At 38.6% G+C, this 25,512-nt stretch overlaps 1 long non-coding RNA gene across 1 annotated transcript in view; it reads left to right on the forward strand.

Moving 5' to 3' along the window:
- LOC141580731 (uncharacterized) overlaps positions 1–25,512 on the forward strand; it is a 307,631-nt gene that overhangs the window by 26,307 nt on the left and 255,812 nt on the right. Inside the window, exon 2 of the long non-coding RNA XR_012513023.1 lies at positions 2,135–2,203. This is a non-coding gene — a long non-coding RNA (uncharacterized LOC141580731). The remainder of the gene's footprint in view (positions 1–2,134; positions 2,204–25,512) is intronic.

A 25,512-nucleotide genomic window follows, 5' to 3' on the forward strand; every position in this document is an offset into this window, starting at 1 on the left:
TATTTACCAAGATTAGTATTGATATGTGTGAATTTGTTCCTGTCATCATGTTGTTAGCTGGTTATTATGCTATTAGTTTTTGATTGCATGCTAGATATTTTTAATTTTACATTATTTAATGATGGGTTTTTATTGTTATTGATTGTATTAGTTGGCTAGAATTGCCATAAAAAGTACCACAGACTGGATACCTTAAGAAATAGTAATTAATTTTTTCACAGTTCTGGAGGCCAGAAGCCTTAAATCAAGTTGTTGGTAGGTTTAGTTTTTCCTGAAGCCTCACTTCTTGGCTTGCAGATAGCCACCTTCTCACTGAGTTCTTATATTGCCTCTTTTCTGTGTGTTCATTTCCCTGGTATCTTTTTCTTTCTTGTAACTCTGCTAGTCATAATGGATTAGGGTCCTGCCTTTATGACCCACTTTAATTGTAATTACCTCTTTAAAGGCCCTATTTCCAAATACGTCACACTGGGGTTTCAAAATTCAACATACAATTTTTTTTTTTTTTTTTTGGAAAAACAATTCCATCCATAATATTGTGGTTTTAGTTTCCTTTAATGAGTGCAAGACTTTGTTCTTAAAGGTAGTTTTGTTGCTTGGGGGATCAGCTTAATCTTTTAACGATTGTTTTTAATTTTGTTAGGGCAATTTTATAGTAGTAGCCTTTACTCTAAATCTGGTTTAGCCTCACTGTTATGACATTCTCTTCTAGACTCTCTACTGAATATTGCAATGATCAGTAAGGAGAGTCTCTACTCAGGCTGGTCAGAACTTAAATTTCTCTTTGTGTTTTTAGTTCTGGGAGGTGTTCAGCTTGTGGATCCTGGTCATAATTTTATTGGCTTTGTGGAGTTTCACTCTACTAAGGTACAGCTTAGTACTTGGCAACAGACTAAAGGGGATCCTTGAGTCATCTGAAGTTCTTTCTCTGCATGGGTCTCACTTGTCTGGAATTCTGCCCCCACAAAGTCCAGCTGTCTTAGCCTATTCAAATTCAGGTTGCGGTATCCTCAGTCCAGCAAGATTGCCAAGCCCTGCTTGGCATTCTCCTCCCTGTCTATGGTCTGTAAAGTGCCTCCATCAAGGAATAGGGCAATAACAAGGCTCACACAATTTTCACTTTTTTCGCCCCCAGAGGTCACAGTCCTATATTGAATATCTGGAAACCACTGTTTGTATGCTTATGGTGAGAGGCCATATCCATTAATGTTGCATATTAAGATCTGTACTATCTAGACTTTTGATCTGCTTTTAAAAAACTTGTTTCAAAAGTATTTTCCTCATCATTAAAAACTATTTAGGAACATTGTTTTAAATGGTCTCCTCTTATTCTATTGTATAAGCATGTATATTTTAACTGAAGAGCAAGGAAGGCCAGGAATGGGTTCAGGTGTGTCCTGGAACTTGGCCTGGGTCTTCATGTGGCATTGGCAGATGGTGAGGGTGGGGTGAGCCGGGGGTGGGGTAGAGAAGGAGGCACTGAGCTGGGGTAAGTGGGACATTGAAACGCTGGAGCTCTGTAAGGGGTACAAGTGGGAAATATATGGCTGTTGGAGGTCAGATGTATTTAGCTTGAGGTTCAGCTTTTTCACTCAATAGTTAGACAGTCTTAGGAAGGTCATGCTACACCTTCACAGCTTCTTTTTGCTCAAGTGTGAGGTAGGGAATGAGCATAATTTGCTCACAGGGTGATCTTCAAGTTGAACTGAGATAATATCTTCAACTGTACTGGATATAGTGTCCAACCCACGGTAGGTTCTTTCTACCATAAATAGGGTTTATTTATAAAATTAGATGTAAAACACTGAGCTGGGGGCCTCTGGCCCTCAGGGGTCCTCTAGCCTGGTCAATTAAATAACCAGGCTAGAGATTACCAAATAGGGGCCAGAAGGAACAGAACAAAGAACAAGTAATTTTGATGGAGCTAGACTCTGGAAAATCTAGATTATGAAAGATCAGGAGCAATTAATGTTAACAGGAGGAGGATGAAGCTGGGTCCCGTGTAGCATGTAGGAGCGTGAGAGTGGTGCAAGGAGAAGGCATGGATAGGGACAGAGTAGAGAGGCACAGAGCATGATGCCATGTGAGTCCCCAAATGACTCTGTGTCATTTTCTTGTCTCTTTTTGCTCGTAGACCAGAAAAGGAAACCAGACAGACCATCTCCACCAAAATTATCATCAAATTCATGATTGCGAAAGTCTGGTGAGTCTGCCAGTTAGGCTTATCTTGTTCTGACAGTGGGCAGGCCTGGCTGTATGGGCAGCTGTTTCTTCCCCTCACACAGTGTGGCTGGTCAGCTGTTCAGTTTCCCACGAGGGCTGCCAGCAGCTGCAACCAGGATAGGCTGTGTTACACAAATGAGGATCATCACTGAATAATCCGCTTTCAAGCTATAGGCACTTACGTGCTGGACCTTTACAAAAGAATTTTCTTTCCCTCAATATGAACAGAGTGGCCAGGCTAATATTTCTTATGAATTAAAAAAATTAAAAGTCAAGAGAGGCTTCGAGAGCATAATTTTAAAAAGCGCTCTGGCAATAATCTATCCTAATCATCTTGGTTTGGGTAGGTTCCTCATCCAGGCAGAACCAAGCGGTGTTAAGGGAAGGCTCAGTGGTGCTCCTGTCTGTTTAGAAGAGCAATCCTGTCAGTGCTGCCATGCACTCTGCACACCTGTGCACTGCACAACCTGTACAACTGTGCATGGCAGCCCTGGCCTAGGAGCTCCTTTGTCAAGATTGGTCCTTGGGATATTCAAGAAGTTGAAGTTGCAAAGTTGGTCTTTATCAGGCTTTCATTTCAATCCTTTCTCTTTTATTTTCCCCTCCTTTTCTTTGCAAATAGCCAACATGTAAAGTGCATATCTTGTACTAAGCCCTGTGCTAAATACTTTGCATGCATTGTTTCATTTGATCTTCACAGGCGTCCTGTGAGGTAAGTGATACTCTCTCACCATTTTGCAGACCAGGAGTTCAGGGCTGCTCGAGCTTAGAGAGTTGACGAGTGGTTGAGGATGAGCCACCATGCTCTGTGCTTCTCTACTCTATCCCTGTCCATATCACCTCCCAGCGCCACTGTCACACTCCTGCTTGCTAGACGGGGCTCAGCTTCATCCTCCTCCTGTTTATATTAATTGCTCCTGATCTTCTGCACCCTGGATTTTCCAGATTCTAACTCCATTACAATGTACCTGATGTGTTCAGGCCCAGCCCTATGGGCAGCCATTTCTGTCCCATTGTTTTTTTCTTCCCTTTGTTCTTTGTTCCATTCTTTTGGGACCCTGTTTGGTAGTCTCCAGACTGGTTAATTAATTGATGCAAACACAGTGGGTAGGAGCTAGTGGGTTGAGAGTACCCCATTGAGTCTGGCAATGCATTTTCATCTAGACAGAGAGCACTCCTTATTCTCAGCGATTTCTGAGATGGTGGAAGTTTCAGGCACCATAGTGGTTGCTGGGAGGTCTTTCTATTGATGTGTTGTTCAGCTTCCTGTTCAAAGCAGTTCAGCAGTGAGGAAAAGAAAAATCACTGCACATATTGTGAAGATCTGGATTTCAGTGTTGGTTTTACTGTATTGTGCTTATTAGAATTTCTCATTTACCACATTCTGCCTGTTAAAATTTCTGATTCCTGTTGGACATCTATGACCTACATGAGTTTTTAAAAGCTAAATCTTTCTTGTGGGAGCATGCGTGGAACTTCATGTGCTCTAGGCATCCTCCATGAGTCTCAGCTCCTGCACACTGTCACAACCATTATTTTCATTGCAGGAGGTACAAGCAGGTGTCAGTGGTGAAGGGTAAACAATGCATGTTCACTTCATCTCATTTGTTTCTTGCTGGTAAAAACCCAAGTTTCATTTTCTTGTTCTTTCTCTTCTTTACTTTATCTGGCCAATTATTTCCTGATCTGCTTATCATTTCTGCTGTTCTGGTACCTCTGGGTTTTTTTTATTACTTCCTTCTGGAAAGCCTGTTTCTCCATCCCTGTTTGGCCACCCTGATTCATCCCATAAAACTCAGCGCCCTTGTTGGGTCACACTTTGTTTCTTGCCGCTCACTCTCATTTTAGTTCTTATTGTACCAGTTAGTCATTTCCTGTTTGTTTCTACACATGGCCTGATACAGAGCAGGTATTTTATTGAATAGCTGAGGAAATAGGAAGGGAAGATGGTTAATCATTTAATTTGATAAACAATGGGGGTCAGAGAGTGCTCAGCACCCACCACCAGCTAGGAGAAACTTGTTAAAAGAGAGCATGCTTTCATGTTGCAAGACTGCCTTATTTGAGATAGTCACAGAAGTGTGGCAGCACGGGAAGATTCTGAAGGTTTTTCCAGAATCTACTTGAGACATGACCAAGTACTTGCTTGCTTGGTTGTTCCTTCATTCCCTAATTTATTCAATATTTGTTGACCTCATGTGCCATATTGTTGGACGTGCTAGAAATATGACTAGTGAACAAAACAAAAATCCATGTCTTCATGGAGTTTATATTCTAGTCAGGGACAACTAATAATACATAAAGTCAGGAACAATTAATAATAAACCAATAATTTCTTTAATAAATAAAAAGATCTGATAAGCCAGATGGGGATTAGCATTATAAGAGAAATAGATAGCATTAGGGATAGGTGGGGTAGGGGGAACTACATTACCTGCAATGATCAGGGAAACTTTCTTGGAGAAGCTGCATTTGAATAGAGAGCTGAATGAAGTAAGGAGTCAGCTATTCATATATCCTCCTGGTTTTAAGAAATGTTCTAGGCTGAAGCAAGAGCAAGGGCAAAGGCTCTGGGGTAGAAGCAGGCTTGAGAACAGTAACCACTATATTTTTCCTAATCATAAAATGACTGCAGACCTTTCATTTTGTATTTTGTCCTTTTGCATCACAACTCTTACAAGATAAGCCAAATAATGTTACAAATCCACCTGATTATAGATAGTGGGCATATTCCTGGAACTGTGGATGTGTCCATATGAATTTAATTTTTGTAATTGAATCTCATTTCAAGGCATACAAGCAGCTTGCCATTTTAAGGGCCCCCACGGTTAATCTTTTTATAGGGACAATAACCAGCCTTAGAGGATGCTTCAGGGTCTTCTCTTTCTAAAACCTTATGGTTTTACGTGTCTAGAGAGGCTGAACTTTCATATATTTCCGTGAAGGTGGAGATAACACAGCACTAAACACATGTAAATGGCAGACAGCAGTCAGGGAGGTAAAATTTCACTGGAAGAGATAGAGGTTTTCTTTTTCTTTCCTGAAAAGTCAGACTTATCAATCTTCTACCTTCCTTCCCAGTCTGTATTAACGTTAGGCAAAGAGGATAAATATTGGCTTAAAGAAAACAGAAATGAAAAGTCTGTTGAATAGGAAAGACAAGACCCTCAAGCAGCTATTTCCTAAATCTCTGTTTAAAAGAATAAGCCAACATTTCTTCTATTAATGTCAGTAACTCTCTGCCTTTAAAATTTCAGTTCACGTGGCTGTGTAGTGATAGGAACAGGTAAGGATGGTTTAGTTCTGAGCCTTTTTCCACTTTCCTGATATTATTATCTTGGTTGTTATAAACAAGCAAACAAAGCATAAAATGAATCATGCCAATTTCATGTGTGCATGTGGGATTTCATGTGAGAGTATTCTTATGTAAAGACTTGGTTTTGGCATGGTGATATGGTTTATATCACCTTGAATTGTAGTTCCTGCAATCCAAGGTAATTTAATCATGGGTTGGCTGCCCTCATGCTGGTGTCACGATAGTGGGTGAGTTATCATGAGGTATGATGGTTTCATAAGGGACTTTTCCTCCTTTTCTCTTTCCTTTTGCTTTGTGAAGAAGGACATATTTGCTTCCACTTCTGCCATGATTATAAGTTTCCTGAGGCATTCCCAGCCATGTGGAACTGTGAGTCAATTAAAGCTCTTTCTTTTATAAATTACCCAGTCTTGGGTATTTCTTGACAGCAGCTTCAGAACAGACTAATACACGCAGTGAGTTCATTTAAGAGCATAGTACAGGGATGGTGTTGACAACATGGCCCCTCCTGAGATATTTCTTGTGAATGGATTATTTGCTTGAGTGCCTAGCTAGTGTGTAACGTGACAACTTCATAAGCTGTTTAAACTATTCATTAAAATTTTGTTTAGCTGCTAAAGCAGAAAGAAAAACAAGGCAGAGAACAATGAAGTTAGTATTCTAGCTAGAACACAGAGCCACACCTCAAAAAAGTCAATTCAGGGGCTAGGTGTGGTGACTCACACCTGTAATCCCAGCACTTTGGGAGGCCGAGGCAGGCGTATCATGAGGTTGAGAGATCGAGGCCATCCTGGCCAACACGTGAAACCCTGTCTCTACCAAAAATACAAAAATTAGCCAGGTGTGTTGGTGGATGCCTGTAGTCCCAGCTACTCCAGAGGCTGAGGCAGGAGAATCACTAGAACCTGAGAGGCAAAGGTTGCGGTGAGCCAAGATTGCATCACTGCACTCCAGCCTGGTGATAGAGCAAGACTCTGTCTTTAAAAAAAAAAAAAAAAAAAAAACCACATACACACACACACACACATACACACACCCCAATTCCCAAGGCATCAGCCATTCATGGATCCTTTCAGGCCATCACCACTAGACAGAATCACAGATGCAGCCTGGACTCTGCAGCCTGCTTTGCTCAATAGTTGGTGGGGCAGGAATGCTCTTTTCTTTTGGCCTCTTGTTTTTTCCAGTGGTGAGGCAGCAGAAATGCTATGGCTGAAGATGCTTTCCTATGCTGCATTTGTTTCCCAGCCCTATACAGAAGGAGCTGTTTTATGCTTTTGTTGTGTCTTCTGGAACTTGGGAGGTTCAGGCAGTTCTACATCTAGGCAGTAAAGATGTACAGATAATTATAACCCTGAGAGTATCTCCCATCAGCAGGGCCATTTATTTGGTATCTGTAAAGTACTATCACCCATGAGATCATCACCACAATTTTGTAGCTATTATCTTCATCTCCATCCTCAGTCTGTTGGGGGACAAATGAAGATATGTATGGAATTGTCCATGGCTGAAGTTCTTTGCCTTTTCATCCTCAAACACATCCTTCTAAGCTCTTTTTGCCTTGAGCTGATGTGGTTCTGGTCTGACCCACTCATCTGTTACTCTTCACATTCAACTTTTGGGTGGAGTTTGTCCATCTTTAACTGGCTGGTGATATCTTTACCTGAATGGTAAGCTCTTTAGAGAAGCCAGCCTTGCATTCACCCTATGGATAGATACTTTATTGCTGCTCTAGGTCAGGCACAGTTCCTGGGTCTGGCTGCATAGGACTCACATGGCTATGGCAATGCGTGTTACCACTCTAGAGTCATCTTACCTCTGGCAATCTTATAGGTGGAAATTGCATCTCCAGCAGGCCCTGAATCACTGCTCAGGTGTTAGTGCTGGCAGAAGCATTGACTTTGACCACTGCTTCTATGGTCCAGTTGTCCACAAAGAATGTTTATGTTAATGATGCAGATAGAATGAATGGCAAGGATCATGGTTTCATCATGGAGTCAGAGAAAGGCACAAAGTCACTTAATCCACTTGTATCCATTTCTTCTCATATCCTCGAGGTGAAGGTCAAAATTTCTCTCTGTCTCCTCCTTTCCTATTGGATAGTTGGGTGAAGGTCTTTCTCATATTTTCAACTCTAATGAAGAACTTCTATATTAGAGTTAGTTAAAAAGGAAATTAAACAGAACACACACAGATATGAAAGTTTTTTCTTCAGTATGTTATTGTTGAACGAAATATCTTGCGAGAGGTTAAAAGTAAAATGATCATTGAGTGAACCTCATTGCATGTACTTGACCTATTCTTGGAGGGTTGCATGTTAACTGAATTTTGTAACTCAAGTTCTATTTTAAATTCGCCCTGAAGAGTTGTTATTTAAAGCAACCCAGTAAAGAGAATAATCACCAGACCCCCGCTGAATATTAGGGTTGGCGGGGACAGTGAATTTTTTTTTAAGGAGGATGGGAACATGACTCTTATGACCACCCTGGTTTTATCCCCAGGCTGGTGGGGCCTGGGAAACACACATAACTTTTTTTTTTTTTTCTGAAGAAAGTTTGGGAATAGCAAAAGAAGAGAAAGTGGATTGAAAGTTCTGTAGAGAGTGGACAATGGCTGCATTTATTTTCCATTGTGGGATATGGATTTTCCCCCAGAAGGGATTTGGTGAAATGGCCTCAGATCATTCTGAAATGGTTGGAGGAGAGCGGGGACGTGGGCTGTTGTCACAGTACGTAATCGTTGGACAGGAGTGTCATTTCCACCAGCCCAGGATGCAACATTATGGGGAAAGAGGGGATTTCCATTCTTATGGGGAGAGGTTGGTAGGATGTATTTATTTGGAGAAAGGGCAAGAAAATTTGTTATAACATCTAGATTGGCCACAGAAATCCTGTAGTTGGCATTTATTAAGACATGTTGTGGGTTGTTATCTTGAGAAGAAACACTGAAAAACTTGGTTCCAAACTCAGCATTCCACAAGGAAATGGAATTTTCACTGCTCCTTTCTGACATAAAAAGGTCATCTTGTTGTTTATCTACAAAGCCAGGGGAGCCTGAGCTGTTGAGTATTTTGTATTTGGAAACACTGGCTCAAATTCAAAGAAGTCTGACCCCAAAACTCCTAAGAATGTTGATACTGAGACTAGAGCTGCTATGATGCTCCTTGTCTCTGGGCTACAGGATACATAGACTCTTGTACTCAATAAAATCACCAAAAACCTTTGGCAAAATGGGAATCTTAAACCCATTCTGAAGTTCCCTGCAAAGCCTCAGAATAGTTTCCCTCTGAGCAGGGTGGTGACATAATAAATATGGCCCAGTGAAAAATGAAAATTTGGAGTTTCTTGTTCAAAGAACAGGAAAAAAGTACAGTTACTAAAACATAAGCCTTTTTCCTCTAAAAATTTTTATTACTTGTAAGATGTAGTACATATAATTTTTTATACTATTACTTATAGTGCTGTAATAGTGATACATGAGTAACAAAAATATTTTTGGTGTCATACTTTTATATAATACAATAAAAAGTAATTTATTGATTTGATATCTTATTGACAATAAGATTTTTCTGGCTCCCTTTTGCTGTAAATTATTAGGGTATTAAAATTTATCAAACATTTATCAATTTTATCTTTAATTAATACAAAATTGAAAATGAGATTTGTTGCTCTTTGCCAAGATTACAAATAATTCTGACAATTTTTAATTTTCAGAAGGATATTTCCACTAATGCAACTGTTACTGGAATTGTGTAGGAGAATCTTATTGGCTGTAGCAGCACTGTGATACATTTCTGAGAAATTATTCTGAAAAAAGACTTTAGGGTCTGGGCATAGTGGCTCATGCCTATAATCCCAGCACTTTGGGAGGCCGAGGTGGGTGGATCACTTGAGGTCAGGAGTTTGAACCTGCCTGGCCAACAGGGTGAAACCCGGTCTCTACTAAAAATAAAAAAATTAACTGGGCGTGGTGGCATACGCCTGTGATCCTAGCTACTCTCAGGGGAGCTGAGGCATGAGAATTGCATCAATCCAAGAGGTGGAAGTTACAGTGGGTGGAGATCAGGCCACCACACTCTAGCCTCCAGCCTAGGTGACAGAGTGAGACTCTGTCTCAAAAAAAACAAAAAAAAAAACTGTACTATATATACCTAGCACTGATGATTCTTGTCAAATAATTTTTCTAAAAAGATTTAACGCTTTATACAAATCTATTTTGTGTAAGTTTGGATTTAATTATAAATGTAAAAATATATATATTGTTGTATTTTAATGTTTTCTCAGACATTTTCTGTAACTCATGGAGAGCCTGCAAGCAACTAAAGTAGCTTGACCATTTGTATATTCAGTTAGCCCTTGAACCACACAGGTTTGAAGTGTGTGGGTCCACTTACACACATGTTTTTTTCAATAAAAGTACACTGAATGTGCCTGCCTTTTCTGCCTTCATGTGTACCTTCTCCACCTCTGCCATCCCTGAGACAGCAAGACCTTTTCCTCAGTGAGAAGACAAGGATGAAGACCTTTATGATGATCCACTGCTACTTAATAGTAAATATATTTCCTCTTTCCTGTGATCTTAAAAATTACATTTTTCTCTTCTCTAGCTTTACTGTAAGAATACAGTGTGTAATACATATAACATAAAATACTTGTCAGTGGACTGTGCATGTTATCAGTAAGGCTTCCAGTCACCTGTAGGCTATTAGTAGTTACGTTTTGGAGGATTCTGAAGTTAAATGCAGGTTTTTGACTGTATGTGGTGGCGTGGCATTCCTATCCCTCACATTATTCAAGGGTCAACTGTGATTCAAAATGCCTGTTTATATAGTGTATTGTGTTTCTTCAGGACAAGGAAAATTTAATCTAAAAATTATCTCAATAATTGGTTCATTGAAGTTTTATACAAAAGTGACATTCTTTTCTGTCATGACAATTTTAAAATTAATTTTCTCATTCTAAGCCTGTGAATATTTGCTTTGTAATGTTGCAGGAGTTATCAAAACTGGAGATTCTAAACTCTATTCTAACAACTCTTGGATATACTTTGTTGCAGCATTCATGTGTACATTTTAATTTTGTAATAATTTACTAACAACTTATATTGCCCGGGCACTGGCAAGTTCTGTTCTGGCACTGAAGATGGAGAGTTAATATTTATGGGGCTATCACAGGGAAAGGCTCCAAGGGCTGCTGGGCAAGCTGTCTTCCCACTGCTGTGATCATTGCTGCTGCTTTGCTGCTATTGCTGTCACTGCCACCTCCCATCTGGGCTCGAGTCCCATCCCTAGTTGTCCCGAGGACCCCATGGCAGGCTGGACTGCCTCTGGTATGCCAGGTCAGTTGCTTGGCATGCACACTGCCCCTTGCATGCAATGCCCCAAGGCCTGTGCCTGCATTTGTTGCTGCCTGGTATATCTGCTCTGCTCACACATGTGCTCTGTTGTCTCATCAGACTTGCAAGACTCATGCCCAAAGACAAAATTATTAAGAATTTCAAGACAGTACCAGTAGATCATTAAACCAAGTACAGGGCCCCTTCTGAGAGCGATTCTGGGTGTGTCTTACATGCATAGGTCATGTACTCATGAAGCCGGTCCCTTCTTGAGATACAGAATATGGCAAGTTGAAGAGATGCAAGTTATTTACCACATGCAGCCTACCTTAGCTTTGGTAGAGCATCCACATTATGAGGAAGTTCACCCTCATATCTAACCCTGGCCTCAAGTTAGTCCTTTCTTCAAAGATTGTACTATTTGTATTTATTAATATGTATAGCCCTTCAACTAGTTTATCAAAGTTCACCTAATAAGTACAGTCTCACCTGAGCAAAGACTAGCACCTGTTCTCTTATCTTGGGACACTGATTCCTGATATTCCTGGCTTTCTTTATAGACCGTGATATTTCAGAACTAGAAGGGGTTTCATCATTTACCCAGTCCAGTGGGAAACTGATCTGTCTGGTTATTTGAATATCATGGAGGCTTATAAAAAGTTGTGTTTCCTATAGGCAAGGCATGGTGGCTCATGCCTTTAATCCCAGCACTTTGAGATGCCAAGGTGGGCGGACCACAAGGTCAGGAATTCAAGACCAGCCTGGCCAATATGGTGAAACCATGTCTTTACTAAAAATACAAAAAACAAAAACAATCTGGGCATGGTGGTGGAGGCCTGTAGTCATTACTCAGGAGGCTGAGGCAGGAGAATCGCTTGAGTGCAGGAGGGGCAGGTTACAGTGAGCCGAGATTGTGCCACTGCACTCCAGCCTGGGAGACAGAGTGAAACTCTCTCTCTCTCTCTCTCTATGTGTGTGTGTGTGTGTGTGTGTGTGTGTGTGTGTGTGTGTGTGTGTGTGTTTATATATATATATAAAACTTTTTTTTTTTTTGAGACAAAGTTGTATTTCATGTTCATACTCCTAGAGATTCAGATTCAGAAGATCTGAGATGGGGCCCAGGAATTTACAGTTTAACACACAGCTGGGAATTCTGGTGGACAGGAGGCTGGTGGGGGAATATCTGGCGATTTCCCCAATTAGAAATTTGAGGCTATACAGTCTTCTCTCTCCCTAAGTTCAGTGCTCTTCTCACTTTCTCTACTCTGTCTTGCCTCTATCTGATTCACTGGTTTATGTCACATCGACTGTGCTTTCCCCTCCTCAGCCCATGGTTACAAAATGAAAGAGGCTACTACTCTCTCTGGATACTCTTTTTATATGAAACCTTTCTGTAGCTCTGTGTAGCTTTCAACTAACGGAACAAGAAAGATACTGGATTGCCAGGTCCTTGCTAAGCTCTCACCATCAAATGAAGCAGGCTGTGTGTGGTTATGTGAGTGTGTGCATGTGTGTGTGAACCTATGTATGGATGGGCGAGGCAGTGATAATGGTGGATGAAATATATCATATGGACTCTGAGTGCTAGGGTACTTCAGACTGGAAATACTAAACCTGTTGAGGGATTTGATCAAAGCTGAAAATTCATTAATGGTTCAGAAAAATCAGCTTGGATTAGCTCATCGAATTTGTGAATATACCTTTTGAGGAATAAAATAAGTAGCTTTAGTACTTTCGCCATTTACAAGACTGTTTTACGGCTATAATAAACAACTCCCCTCCAAATTCTAGTGGCTTTAACAACTCACATCACATGTCCATTGCACATCTACTGGAAACTTGGTTCTATTTTTTCTCTTTCTGAGACTCTTGGCTGATGAAGCAGCCATCCCAAAATACTGTAGATTTCCTAGCAGTCGGAAAGATAAGTCGGAGCATCCTGCATGGCAGCCTAATGCTCTGGCCTATAAATGACACATTACTTCTGCTCACAACTCGTTGGCTAGAACTGGTTACACGGGTCATCAACAGGAGAAACAAGAATCATGCTAAAGTAATTTGCAAACTGTAAAGCACTCCACAAGTTCATTACTTTTTTGAGGTATCTTAAAAATGGTACACCATTATCCAGTACACATACAATCTGAGGAGTGGGAAAATCCAGAAATAGGCCCTTTTGGAAGGACTAGATTTATGTACAAATTATAGATTCCTGTCAGCAAAAGCTGAGCGCTCCTTAGCTGGAGGAGCCACTTTGGAGGGTCTGGCTGCGATGAAAATGTTTTAATATAGTACATTGTATCACAGACCCAGGTGGCAAACTGAGCTTTCTTCCTGGTCCATTTTCTAAGAATTTTTCTAATTCTTAGTCTTCTATCCCCACCTACTTGTAAATCTCGTTGAGGTTGGAGCTTGGTGGAAATGATTAGAAGTCTCAGAGTCTGGAGGGGAAGGCATGGGAATTGGATTTTTAGTTCTCTCATAATTTTATGTTGTCACCTAGCTCTTTAATCCTTTATCCCCTGGCTGCCTTGTCTCCTCATCTCAGTATTTAATTCTCTAGTATGTGCTTACTTTGGACAAAAATTCAAATGAAACTGGAGGCCCTCATGTTGTCTTGGAACTCAGGAAGGGCTTTGAGGTTGTTACAAAGAGATGCAAAACTGTGAATCCGCAATGGGATTTAGGGCAGCTAAATAATATCAAAGCATTTTATGTTTGTATTTCAGTAGCAGTGAAGAGTAAGGCCTGGAAGTAAAACTGACTCTCTCACACACACCCCTCCCAAAACAGAAACAAAAAGACCCCAACTCTAGACATCCTAATACTTGGAGAAGACATTCAACCTTTAGGAAAACAGGTTGATTTTTCCTTGTCATATTGTGTCTTAAAAACAGTAGCATGGTGAAGGTGGCACATGAATTCAAAGCACAGCTGTTCTACATATAAGCTGTGTGAACTTGAACAAGTTACCTAACGTCTGTGTGCCTCATTTTTAGTCTTTATAAAGTGAGATGATTAAAGTGCTTATTCCTAGGGGTGTCTTCGATTATAATGGGAATGTATAATGAACTCATAACTACAATCAATCGAATGCTCAGGGTATACCTGGTGCTGTGTTCCTGCTGGTGTTGGTATTGTCGTCATCCTCATCCTCATCCTCATCCCCAAGAGCAAATTCTTCTGTCTGGTCTCTTCTGAGCCAGAATGAATTGGGAAAGACAGAGTGATGTGGTATGTAAAAGAGTGGTTGTCTTCTGGTACTATTACTCTAGGTTTAGTTGCTATAGAAGTTTCAATATTTTTCCTCTCCTTTGTATAGTTAATGCCAGTCTCTCTTTCAAGGAGCATTTCCGTCTATGTGCTTGTGATTTATTTTCAGTTAACACATTGCTCAGTAAATTAGTAAGTGCCACTTAAATATGGATCTTCTGAGTCTCTTTAAGAAAGGCAGAACACAGAAGTTTCTGCAGGCGGCAAACTGCTTTGCTCAGTTAAATGAATCTGGGACCAAAAGGGTGAGTGTTGGCTTAGAGGCTTATAATTCAGGAAGTTCGAGAGAGTTCCAAGATTGGGAAGGAGGGCTTCTCATCTTTGTTTTATTTCTGTTAGGTAAATTTATATTTAATACACCTAAAAAACTCCATCACATTTTAAAATATTGGGTTTATTAAGGCATAATTTTCATAAAATAAAACTTACCATTTTAAAGTTTATAATTTGGTGAGATTTGACAAATGTATGTAGCCACTACAACAATAAACATACATTTCATACAGTTTTATTACCCTCCAGAAAGTTCTTGTGTTCCTTTGCAGTCAGTTTCCTTTCTGCAAATTCTGCCTTAAAACTCACTGAACTGTTTTTTGTCACTGTAGTTTTACCTTTTGTGGACTATAATATAAATAGAATCATATAGTGGAGACTTTTGTGTTTGGTTTCCATCACTTAACATAATGCTTTTGAGATTCATCCATGTTGTTGCATGTATTAGTGACTTTAAAAAATTTTTCAAGTAATGTTCTATTATACTGATATAATTTCGTTATCCATTCACTTAATGAAAGAGACGGGTTTATAGCTTGTACTTTTCAGCTATTCTGAATGAACTGCTGTAAATATTTGCATACAGATTTTTGTGTAGGCATAGATTTTTATTTCTCTTAGATAATAAACTAGTAGAGGGATTGCAGCAGGGTTGTATAATAAGTATATATTTAACTTTATAAGAAATTGTCAAATTGTCATTTAGGTGGATGTTTCATTTTTCCTTCCTGCTTCGCACTTCACCAATACTTGATGTTGCCAGTTCTTTTAATTTTAGCTCTGCAGTGAGTAATGTGGCACCTTTTCATGGATTAGCTAATTGTTTACATTTTTTGGTAAAGTGTCTATTCAAAGCCTTTATAAATTTTCTAATACTTTTTTTCTTATTGAATTGTAGGAGTTCTTTATATGGTCTGCATTCATGCTTTTGGTCAGATGTATGATTTTCAAACATTTTCAACCAATATGTTGCTTTTGTTTTAAGTTTTTTTAAAATTATACTTTAAGTTCTGGGGTACATGTGCAGAACATGCAGGGTTGTTATGTAGTTATATGTGTGCCAGTGTGGTTTGCTGCATCCATCACCCCAGCAACTACATTAGATATTTCTCCTAATGCTATCCCTCCCCCAGCCCCAGATCCCCTGACAGGCCCCAGTGTGTGATGTTCCCCTCCCTGTGTCCATCTGTTCTCATTGTTTGACACCCACTTATGAGGAAGAATGTGTGGTGTTTGGTTTTCTGTTCTTGTGTTAGTTTGCTGAGAATGATGGTTTCCAGCTTCATCCATGTCCCTGCAAAGGATAGGAACTCATCCTGTTTTATAGCTGCATAGTATTCCATGGTGTATATGTGCCACGTTTTCTTTAATCAATTTATCATTGATGGGCATTTGGGTTGGTTCCAAGTCTTTGCTATTGTGAACAGTGCCACAATAAACATGTGTGCATGTGTCTTTATAATGGAACAATTTATAATCCTTTGGGTATATCCCCAGTAATGAGTTGGCTGAGTCAAATGATATTTTTAGTTCTTGATCCTTGAGGAATTGCCACACTGTCTTCCACAATGGTTGAGCTAATTTACACTCCCACCAACAGTGTAAAAGTGTTCCTATTTCTTCACATTCTCTCCAGTATCTGTTGTCTCCTGACTTTTTAATGATCGTCATTCTAACTGGTGTGAGATGGTATCTCATTGTGGTTTTGATTTGCATTTCTCTAATGACCAGTGATGATGACCTTTTTTCACATGTTTGTTGGCTGCATAAATGTTTACTTTTAGAAGTGTCTGTTCACATCCTTCACCTGCTTTTTGATGGGATTGTTTTTTTCTTGTAAAAAATTGTTTAAGTTCTTTGTAGATTCTGGATATTAGCTCTTTGCCAGATGAATAGATTGCAATTTTTTTCTCCCATTCTATAGGGTGCCTGTTCACTCTGATGATAGTTGCTTTTGCTGTGCAGAAGCTCTTTAGTTTAATTAGATCCCATTTGCCTGTTTTGGCTTTTGTTGCCATTGCTTTGGGTGGTTTAGTAATGAAGTCCTTGCCCATGCCTGTGTCCTGAATGGCATTACTTAGGTTTTTCGTCTAGGGTTTTTATGGTTTTAGGTCTCATATTTAAATCTTTAATCCATGTGGAGGTAATTTTTGTATAAGGTGTAAGGAAGGGACCCAGTTTTAGCTTTCTGTATATAGCTAGCCAGTTTACCCAACACCATTTATTTTATTAAATAGAGAATCCTTTCTCCATTGCTTTTTTTTTTTTTTTGGTCAGATTTGTCAAATATCAGATGGTTGTAGATGTGTGGCATTATTTCTGAGGCCTCTGTTCTGTTCCATTGGTCTATGTCTCTTGTTTGGTACCAGTACTATGCTGTTTTAACTACTATAGCCTTGTAGTATAGTTTGAAGTCAGGTGGTGTGATGCCTCCAGCTTTGTTCTTTTTCCTTGGATTGTCCTTGTTATGCAGTCTCTTTTTTGGTTTCATATGAAATTTAAGTTTTTTTTTTCCCCCAATTCTGTGAAGAAAGTCAACGGTAGCTTGATGGGGATAGCATTGAATGTATACTTTGGATAGTATGGCAGTTTTCATGATATTGATTCTTCCTAACCGTGAACATGGAATGCTTTTCCATTTGTGTCCTTTCTTATTTCTTTGAACAGTGGTTTGTAGTTCTCCTTGAAGAGGTCCTTCACATCCCTTGTTAGTTGTATTCCTAGGTATTTTATTCTCTTTGTAGCAATTGCAAATGGGAGTTCACTCATGATTTGGCTCTGTCCATTATTGGTGTATAGGAATCCCTGTGATTTTTGCACATTGATTTTGTATCTTGAGACTTTCTGAAGTTGCTTATCAGCTTAAGGAAATTTTGGGCTGAGATGATGGGGTCTTGTAAATATACAATCATGTCATTTGAAATAGAGACAATTTGACTTCTTGTTTTCCTAATTGAATATCCTTTATTTCTTTCTCTTGCCTGATTGCCCTGGCCAGAACTTCCAATACTATGTTGAATAGGAGTGTTGAGAGAGGGCATCCTTATCTTGTGTTGGTTTTCAAAGGGAATGCTTCCAGTTTTTGCCCATTCAGTATATTAACTGTGGGTTTGTCACAAATAGCTCTTATTATTTTGAGATATGGTCCATCAATACCTAGTTTATTGAGAGTTTTTATCATAAAAGGCTGTTGAATTTTTTTGAAGGTCTTCTCTGCATCTAGTGAGATAATCATTTGATTTTTTATCTTTTGTTCTGCTTATGTGATAGATTACATTTATCAATCTGTGTATGTTGAACCAGCCTTGCATCCCAGGGATAAAGCTGACTTAATCATGGTTGATAAGCTTTTGATGTGCTATTGGATTTGTTTTGCCAGTATTTTACTGAGGATTTTTCATTGATGTTCATCAGGGATATTGGCCTCAAATTTTCTTTTTTCAGTTGTATCTCCACCAGATTTTGGTATCAGGATGATGCTGGTCTCATAAAATGAGTTAGGAAGAAGTCTTTCTTTTTCTATTGTTTGGAATAGTTTCAGAAGGAATGGTACCAGCTCCTCTTTGTACCTCTGATAGAATTCAGCTGTGAAACCATCTGGTCCTGGACTTCTTTTGATTGGTAGGCTGTTAATTGCTGCCTCAAGTTCAGATCTTGTTATTGGTCTAGTCACGGATTTGACTTCTAGCTGGTTTAGTCTTGGGAGGGTGTAAGTGTCCAGGAATTGATCCATTTCTTCTAGATTTTGTGGTTTATTTGCATAGAGGTATTTATAGTATTCTCTGATGGTAGTTTTTATTTCTGTGGGATCAGTGGTGATATCCCCTTCATCATTTTTTATTGCATCTATTCGATTCTTCTCTCTTTTATTCTCTATTAGTCTGGTTAGCAGTCTATCTGTTTTGTTGAAATTTTCATAAAACCAGCTCCTGGAGTCATTGATTTTTTTTTTAAGATTGTGTGTGTGTGTGTGTGTGTGTGTGTGTGTGTCTGTCTGTCTGTCTTTATCTTCTTCAATTCTGCTCTGATCTTAATTATTTCTTGCCTTCTGCCAGCTTTTAATTTGTTTGTTCTTGCTCATCTAGTTCTTTTAATTGTGACATTAGAGTGTTGATTTTAAATCCTTCCTGCTTTCTCTGTTGGGCATTTAGTGCTCTAAATTTCCCTCTACACACTGCTTTAAATGTGTCCCAAAGATTCTGGTACATCGTGTCTTCATTTTCTTGATATTGACATTTGTATCTTCTTTATATATATATATATATATATATATATATATATATATATATATTTATTCACACAGATATTTTGCTTTTATTATGTACAAAATTGATATCATACTTTGGTAGTAAATTACAGATATTCAATCATTTTTGAACTACAAAGACAATTTTGTATAGTTGAGTCTACATGTACATTTCCACAGTCTGCTTTTTTCTTTCAATATATATCATGAATATCTTTCCATGGTAAATTATGATAATTATTTAATAGTCTTTCATTTTGGGGGTGTATGGAAATTAATTAGCCAAGCCCCTTTGACTGATCATTTAGATTTTCATGTTTCCCTATTGTTGATAGTATTTCTGTAAGTGTACTTATAGTTAAGGCTATTCCACATACTCCCAATTTCCCTTGCTGAGTACATTCTTATAACTTACTAGAATCCCTAAATAAAAAGACACATATTGCAAATACATATTTTTTAGCCTATTTTATTTACAAATATTCTTTTTTTAAATTGCATTTTAGGTTTTGGGGTACATGTGAAGAACATGCAAGATTGTTGCATAGGTACACACATGGCAGTGTGGTTTTCTGCCTTCCGTCCCCTCACCTGTATCTGTCATTTCTCCCCATGCTATCTCTTCCCACCTCCCCACCCCCGTCCCTCCCCCATTTCCCCCCAACGGACCCCAGTGTGTAGTGCTCCCCTCTCTGTGTCTATGTGTTCTCATTGTTCAACACCCGCCTATGAGTGAGAACATGTGGTGTTTGATTTTCTGCTCTTGTGTCAGTTTGCTGAGAATGATGGTTTCCAGGTTCATCCATGTCCCTACAAAGGATGTGAACTCATTGTTTTTGATGGCTGTGTAATATTCCATGGTGTATATGTACCACATTTTCCCTATCCAGTCTATCATCGTTGGGCATTTGGGTTGGTTCCAGGTCTTTGCTATTGTAAACAGTGCTGCAATAAACATTCATGTGCATGTGTCCTTATAATAGAATGATTTATAATCCTTTGGATATATACTCAGTAATGGGATTGCTGGGTCAAATGGGATTTCTATTTTTAGGTCATTGATGAATCGCCACACTGTCTTCCACAGTGGTTGAATTAATTTACATTCCCACCAACAGTGTAAAAGTGTTCCTATTTCTTGACATTTGTATCTTCTTTATTTTTTTTTGTGTGTTTATCAATCTAATTGACTTTTTCAAATAAACAAGTTTTTCATTTATGTTCTGTATTGCTTTTCTTGATGTCTCTTTCACAGATTTTTTATTCCTTATTACTTCATTCTACTTGCTTTGGGTTTAATTTCATGTTAATGTTCTAGTTTCCTACAATGCAAGCTTATTTTTCTTTTTTAATTAATGCAATTAATATTATAATTTTTTCTTCTAAGCACTGATTTTATTGCATCTTGTACATTTTTATATGTTTTGTTTTCATTTTAATTTACACCAAAGTCACCAAAGTATTTTCAAATTACAATTCTTTTTTTTTTTTCTTTGAGACAGAGTCTTGCTCAGTCACCCAGGCTGGAGTGCAATTGTGGGATCTCAGCTCACTGCAACCTCCACCTCCTGGGTTCAAGTGATTCTCCTGCCTCAGCCTCCCAGTAGCTGGGATTACAAGTGCCTGCCACCACACCCGGCTAATTTTTTTAAAATTTTTAGTAGAGATGGGGTTTCACTATGTTGGCCAGGCTGGTCTTGAACCATTGGTCTCAAATGATTCACCCACCTCAGCCTCTCAAAGTGCTGGGATTACAGGTGTGAGCCACCGTGCCTGGCCAAATTATAATTCTTATACTTTCTTTTTTGGCCCATGAGTTATTTAGAAATATTTGGGATTTTTTTTTTTTTTTTTTTGAGACGGAGTTTCGCTCTTGTTACCCAGGCTGGAGTGCAATGGCGCGATCTCGGCTCACTGCAACCTCCAACTCCTGGGTTCAGGTAATTCTCCAGCCTCGGCCTCCTGAGTAGCTGGGATTACAGGCACGCGCTACCATGCCCAGCTAATTTTTTGTATTTTTAGTGGAGACGGGGTTTCACTATGTTGACCAGGATGGTCTCGATCTCTTGACCTCGTGATCCACCCGCCTCGGCCTCCCAAAGTGTTTCTTTTTGATTTCTGGTAAGTCTATTGTGATCTGAAACATGTTTTATGTATTCTAAATCCTTTCATGTTTGTTGAGATTTATCTTATGATCCTGAATATCTTGGTGAATGTTTGCACTATAAAGAATATGTATTCTGCTGTTGTTAGATTTAGAGTTCTGTAGGTGTCAGAAATTTGCTCAAGTTGCTTGAAACTGTTATTCAAGTCACATATCTTCTTACTGATGTTCTGTTATGTACTTGTTTTAAAAATTACCAGTAGAGAAGTGTTGATATCTTCAACCGCAATTGTAGGTTTGTCTATATTCCCTCTTTGTCATTGCTTCAACATAGTTTGAAGCTCTATTATTAAAGATATAAATTTAGAATTGTTATTTTTCTTGATTACATGACCCCCTTATTAATGTGTAATAATCCTCTTTATCCCTGTTTGTATTCCCCATTTTGAAGTTAACTTTTTCTCGTACTAGTATAACCACTCCAATTTTCTTTTGATTGGTATTTGCGTAGTTTCTCTTTTTACCATTCCTTTTTAAATATATGTATGTTTTGGTTATTAAAATGAGTTTCTGTATGTATAATTTGATCTTTTAAAAATCCAATTTGACAATCTCTGCCTTTTAATTAGGCTGTTTAAACTATTTATATTTAATGATGTTATTGACATGATTGAGTTTAGATCTACTATTTTGCTCTTTGTTTTCTATTTGACCCATTTGTTATTTTCCCCATTTTCATCTTTGTCTGCCGTCTATTGTATGAGTTGAGGATTTTTATTATTCTGTTTCATCTGTGTTGTTGGATATTATGCATGTCTTTTTTTGTTTGTTTCATCTGTGATGTTGGATATTAGGCTTTTTTTTTTTTTTTTACCTTTTATTGCTTACTTTACTTTAGAAGTCAACTTTCTTTCTTTCTTTCTTTCTTTATTTTTTGAGACAGGGTCTCACTTTGTCACCTGGCTGGAGTGCAATGGCATGATCTTGGCTCACTGCAACTTCTGCCTCCTGGGTTCAACCAATTATTCTGCCTCAGCCTTCTGAGGAGCTGGGATTACAGGTGCCCCCACCATGCCCAGCTTGGTCTTGTATTTTTAGTAGAGGCAAGGTTTCACCATGTTGATCAGGCTGGTCTTGAATTCCTGACCCAGTAATCCACTCCCTTAGCCTCCCAAAGTGCTGGGATTACAGGCACAAGCCACCTCACCTGACCACACTCAACTTTTTAATAGTCTACTTTAAAATAAAATTATATCACTTCACATATAGTATAAAAACCTTACAATATAATTCCATTTACTTTTTCCTATTCTGTGTGTTACTTTATGTATTTTACCCTGTGTTGATATATGCATACAATGTTAATATAATAAGCTGATTATTACATTATACAGTTATCTTTTAAAGACATTCAAAATAAAATAATATCATTTACATTTACCCATTTGCTTTGGTTTTTGTGGCATTTTCCTTTTCCTACTCCTTTTCTTTTTTGCATTCTGTTAAATTGTATAGCCACATGTATGTCTAGTATCATTTTTCATTTTTTTAGAGTCACTTAACATTTCTCATAGTGTGAGTTCTGCTGGCATTGAATTCTTTCAGATTTTGCTTATCTGGGGAAAACAATTGTTTTGTCTTCATTTTTGAAGGCTACTTTCACCATGTGTATAATTCTGTTTTCTTTCCTCTCTTCTTTCAGTGCTTTAAAGATATCCTTTTTTTCTGAATTGCATAGTTGTAAGCAAGAAGTCAGTTACCATTCTTCTCTGTTCCTTTGAATTTTTCTATTTGCGTTTAAGATTCTCTCTCTCTCTCTCTCTCTCTCTCTCTCTCTCTCTCTCTCTCGTTAGTTTGGTTATTATATACCTAGGTGCATTTTTTAACAAGTGTATTTTCTTGAATTTTTTCAGAGTTTTCTTGGACCTACAGTTTGTTGTCTTTCATTAATATTTGAAGATTCTTGATGATTACCTCTTCAAATACTTCTTTTGGCTTGTTTTCTTTCTCTTCTCCTTCTGGAATTCCAATGCTATGTTTTTTATGTCATTTGATGTTCTACAGCCTTTAGATGCTCTGTTGTGTGGATGTTTTCCTTTATTTTCTTTTATTTTTTGTTGTTTTCTATTGATCTATCTTAGATTTTACTAATTCTTTCACTCTTTTCAGCCTTCTGATAAGCTCATCTAAAGGATTCTTCATATTTGATGTTACATTTTTCATTTCTAGTACTGCAATTAGACTCTCTTTTGTGGTTTCCATCTTTCTTTTGAAATACCCACATGCTTATCCATGTTGTACACCTCTTCCACTAGATCCTTTAATAGTAACTATTTTAAAGTCTCTTCTAATATCTATGCTATCTCCTGTTCTGACTCTGTTAGCTTCTTTAAGATTTGACTATGGATCATTTCAGAGAGTATTTTTTCTTGCTTTTTTTAGTGAGTCTTGTAAAATTTTCCAGGCACTTTGTATGATAGAATAGTAGAGTTGAGACAGACAATATTTATGCCTAGAAATGGGCATGCTGTTTCTATTTTCAGCTAATTAGTGTTAAGTCAGCGTAATCAGGAGTTGAACTGGGTCTGAGTTTTGTTGTTGTTGTTGTTACCCTTGTGCAACACACACTTTAAATGACTCCAGTCCTGCATTGCTGCCACCTTGTGCTTAACGTTAAGGACTACAGTACCTGGAGTTTTTCTCCATGTTCCTGCTCCACCCAGCTTTCAGCAGGTTCAACATTCTATAGAAGATTCCTCTCTTTGTGTTCCCTTCCTTCCCATAGGTAGATTGCTATTGTTTACAGCTCAGTGCCAGTCTCAAAATCTTGGTTCTCCTGTGCTGGCCTCAGTCTTAATCAGGTCCTGTGTTTTAGAACCTCAGGGATAGAGTTTTCTTAGCAAGCCTGTCCCTCCCCCAGTGGGAATAGACCTCTGCTTTATCAGTGTCAGATTCTTGGCTCGTGTGTTTCTTGAACCTTCCAGCAGCCAATGGTTTCCACCTACTGTCAAGGTAGATTGAAGGAGCAGCTTTTCTATCCCACACCCAGTGGCACCTGATTTGACTGAGACTGTGAGGTCAGAGGAATGCCAGGGAGGAAGAGCTCACATGTCTTATCTTTCACTCAGTCTTTCTCTGGGGCACCTATTAGAGGTCTATATAAAAGTTGGTTAGTGGATGTGGGCTTTCCTTGTGTTTGGGGTTCCCAGGGATGTTAAATTGTCACTTAAACCTACAGTTAATCTTTAAGAATTTGTTAAACTTTCAGTTGTTTCTTTATTATCAGATTTTATAGTTGCTACCTTTTGTCTCACACTCTGCAGAAGGCAAATGGTTACTATGTTTCCATCTTGCTCTCAGAGAGGTTCACTACTCTTTAGAACTCAGTTCACCCGATTGCCTTTCAGTTGCAACTCTATGCTGGCCTTAAAAAGTTATTATTTTTAGATTAACCGGCTGGTTTTATCATTAGAATGGGAATGCTGTTCCTCTGTGACTTTCCACATCTTAAGTGGAAGTGGAATGCTATATCCATATTAAACTGTGTATGTATATTTCTCAAATCTTTGAATTCTAAAAGGAAAAAAAAATGAGTGCTTCCATAAGATTTACTCATAGGTTCAACGAATTGTATACCAGTTACTTGAATTTTTTAATAAATCACTTTGAGAATATAAAGAATGATATAGAAAATGCACTCCAGAAAAATGGATATTTGTTCATACATACACAATTTTTTTACTATAGTTTAAAGTTATTCAATTTCCAGAAGAAGGGTCTTGGTAAATACAAAAAGGAAAGAGCCTACTGTCATCATGCTGGCTGATTCATTCAAATATTAGATAATTTTTGCTTTTCTTGTCCTGGTTCACTTATTCCCTGTTACCATGATTCCTGTTTACTTTGTTAAGAGGGCTGAAAAATCCTTGAAACAGTGGAGTGCAGCAGAATATACTAGAAAGTGTCCTTGAGCTTGGAAACAGGAAAACTTGGGTTTAATCTTGGGTCTTTCACCAGCTAATTGTTGGCCTTGGGATAAAGCTCTTAATTTTGCTAATTCTTTAGCTTTATTCTCTATAAAATGGGGACATTGAGGGAGCAGAATCTTCAAGCATACAGGAGACAAGAATTAGGTCAAACCACGCATATATAATTTATTTGTTATTTATTTGGCCTTATCATTGTAATTGAAAGGCTACTAAGGCAGCAGTTATAAGACCACTCACAGAATGGCTCTATTCTGATTACACACACACGCACACACACACGTGTGCACACACACACAGAGAGAGAGAGAGAGAGAGAGAGAGAGAGAGAGAGAATGCTGAGACAGTGTCTCGCCCTGTCTCTTAGGCTGGAGTGCAGTGGCACCATCTTGACTCACTATAACCTCTGTCTCTCAGGTTCAAGTGATTCTCCTGCCTCAGCCTCCCAAGTAGCTGGGACTACAGATGCCCATCACTACACCCAGCTAATTTTGGTATTTTTAGCAGAGATGGGGTTTCACCATATCGGCCAGACTGGTCTTGAACTCCCTACCTTGTGATCCACCAGCCTCAGCCTCCCAAAGTGCTAGGATTACAGGCGTGAGCCACCGTGCCTAGCCATGGAATCTAGAGTTTTTATAGCATGTTGGATAAAGAGAAACAGCTTTGATATTACTTAGCTTAGTTTGAATCTTGGCTCTACTAACTGTGTGAACTAGAGAAAACTACTAAGCAACTTTGTCTTAATTTTTCCATC

The sequence above is a fragment of the Saimiri boliviensis genome, chromosome 12, assembly GCF_048565385.1.
Source record: "Saimiri boliviensis isolate mSaiBol1 chromosome 12, mSaiBol1.pri, whole genome shotgun sequence".
Lineage (NCBI taxonomy): Eukaryota > Metazoa > Chordata > Mammalia > Primates > Cebidae > Saimiri > Saimiri boliviensis.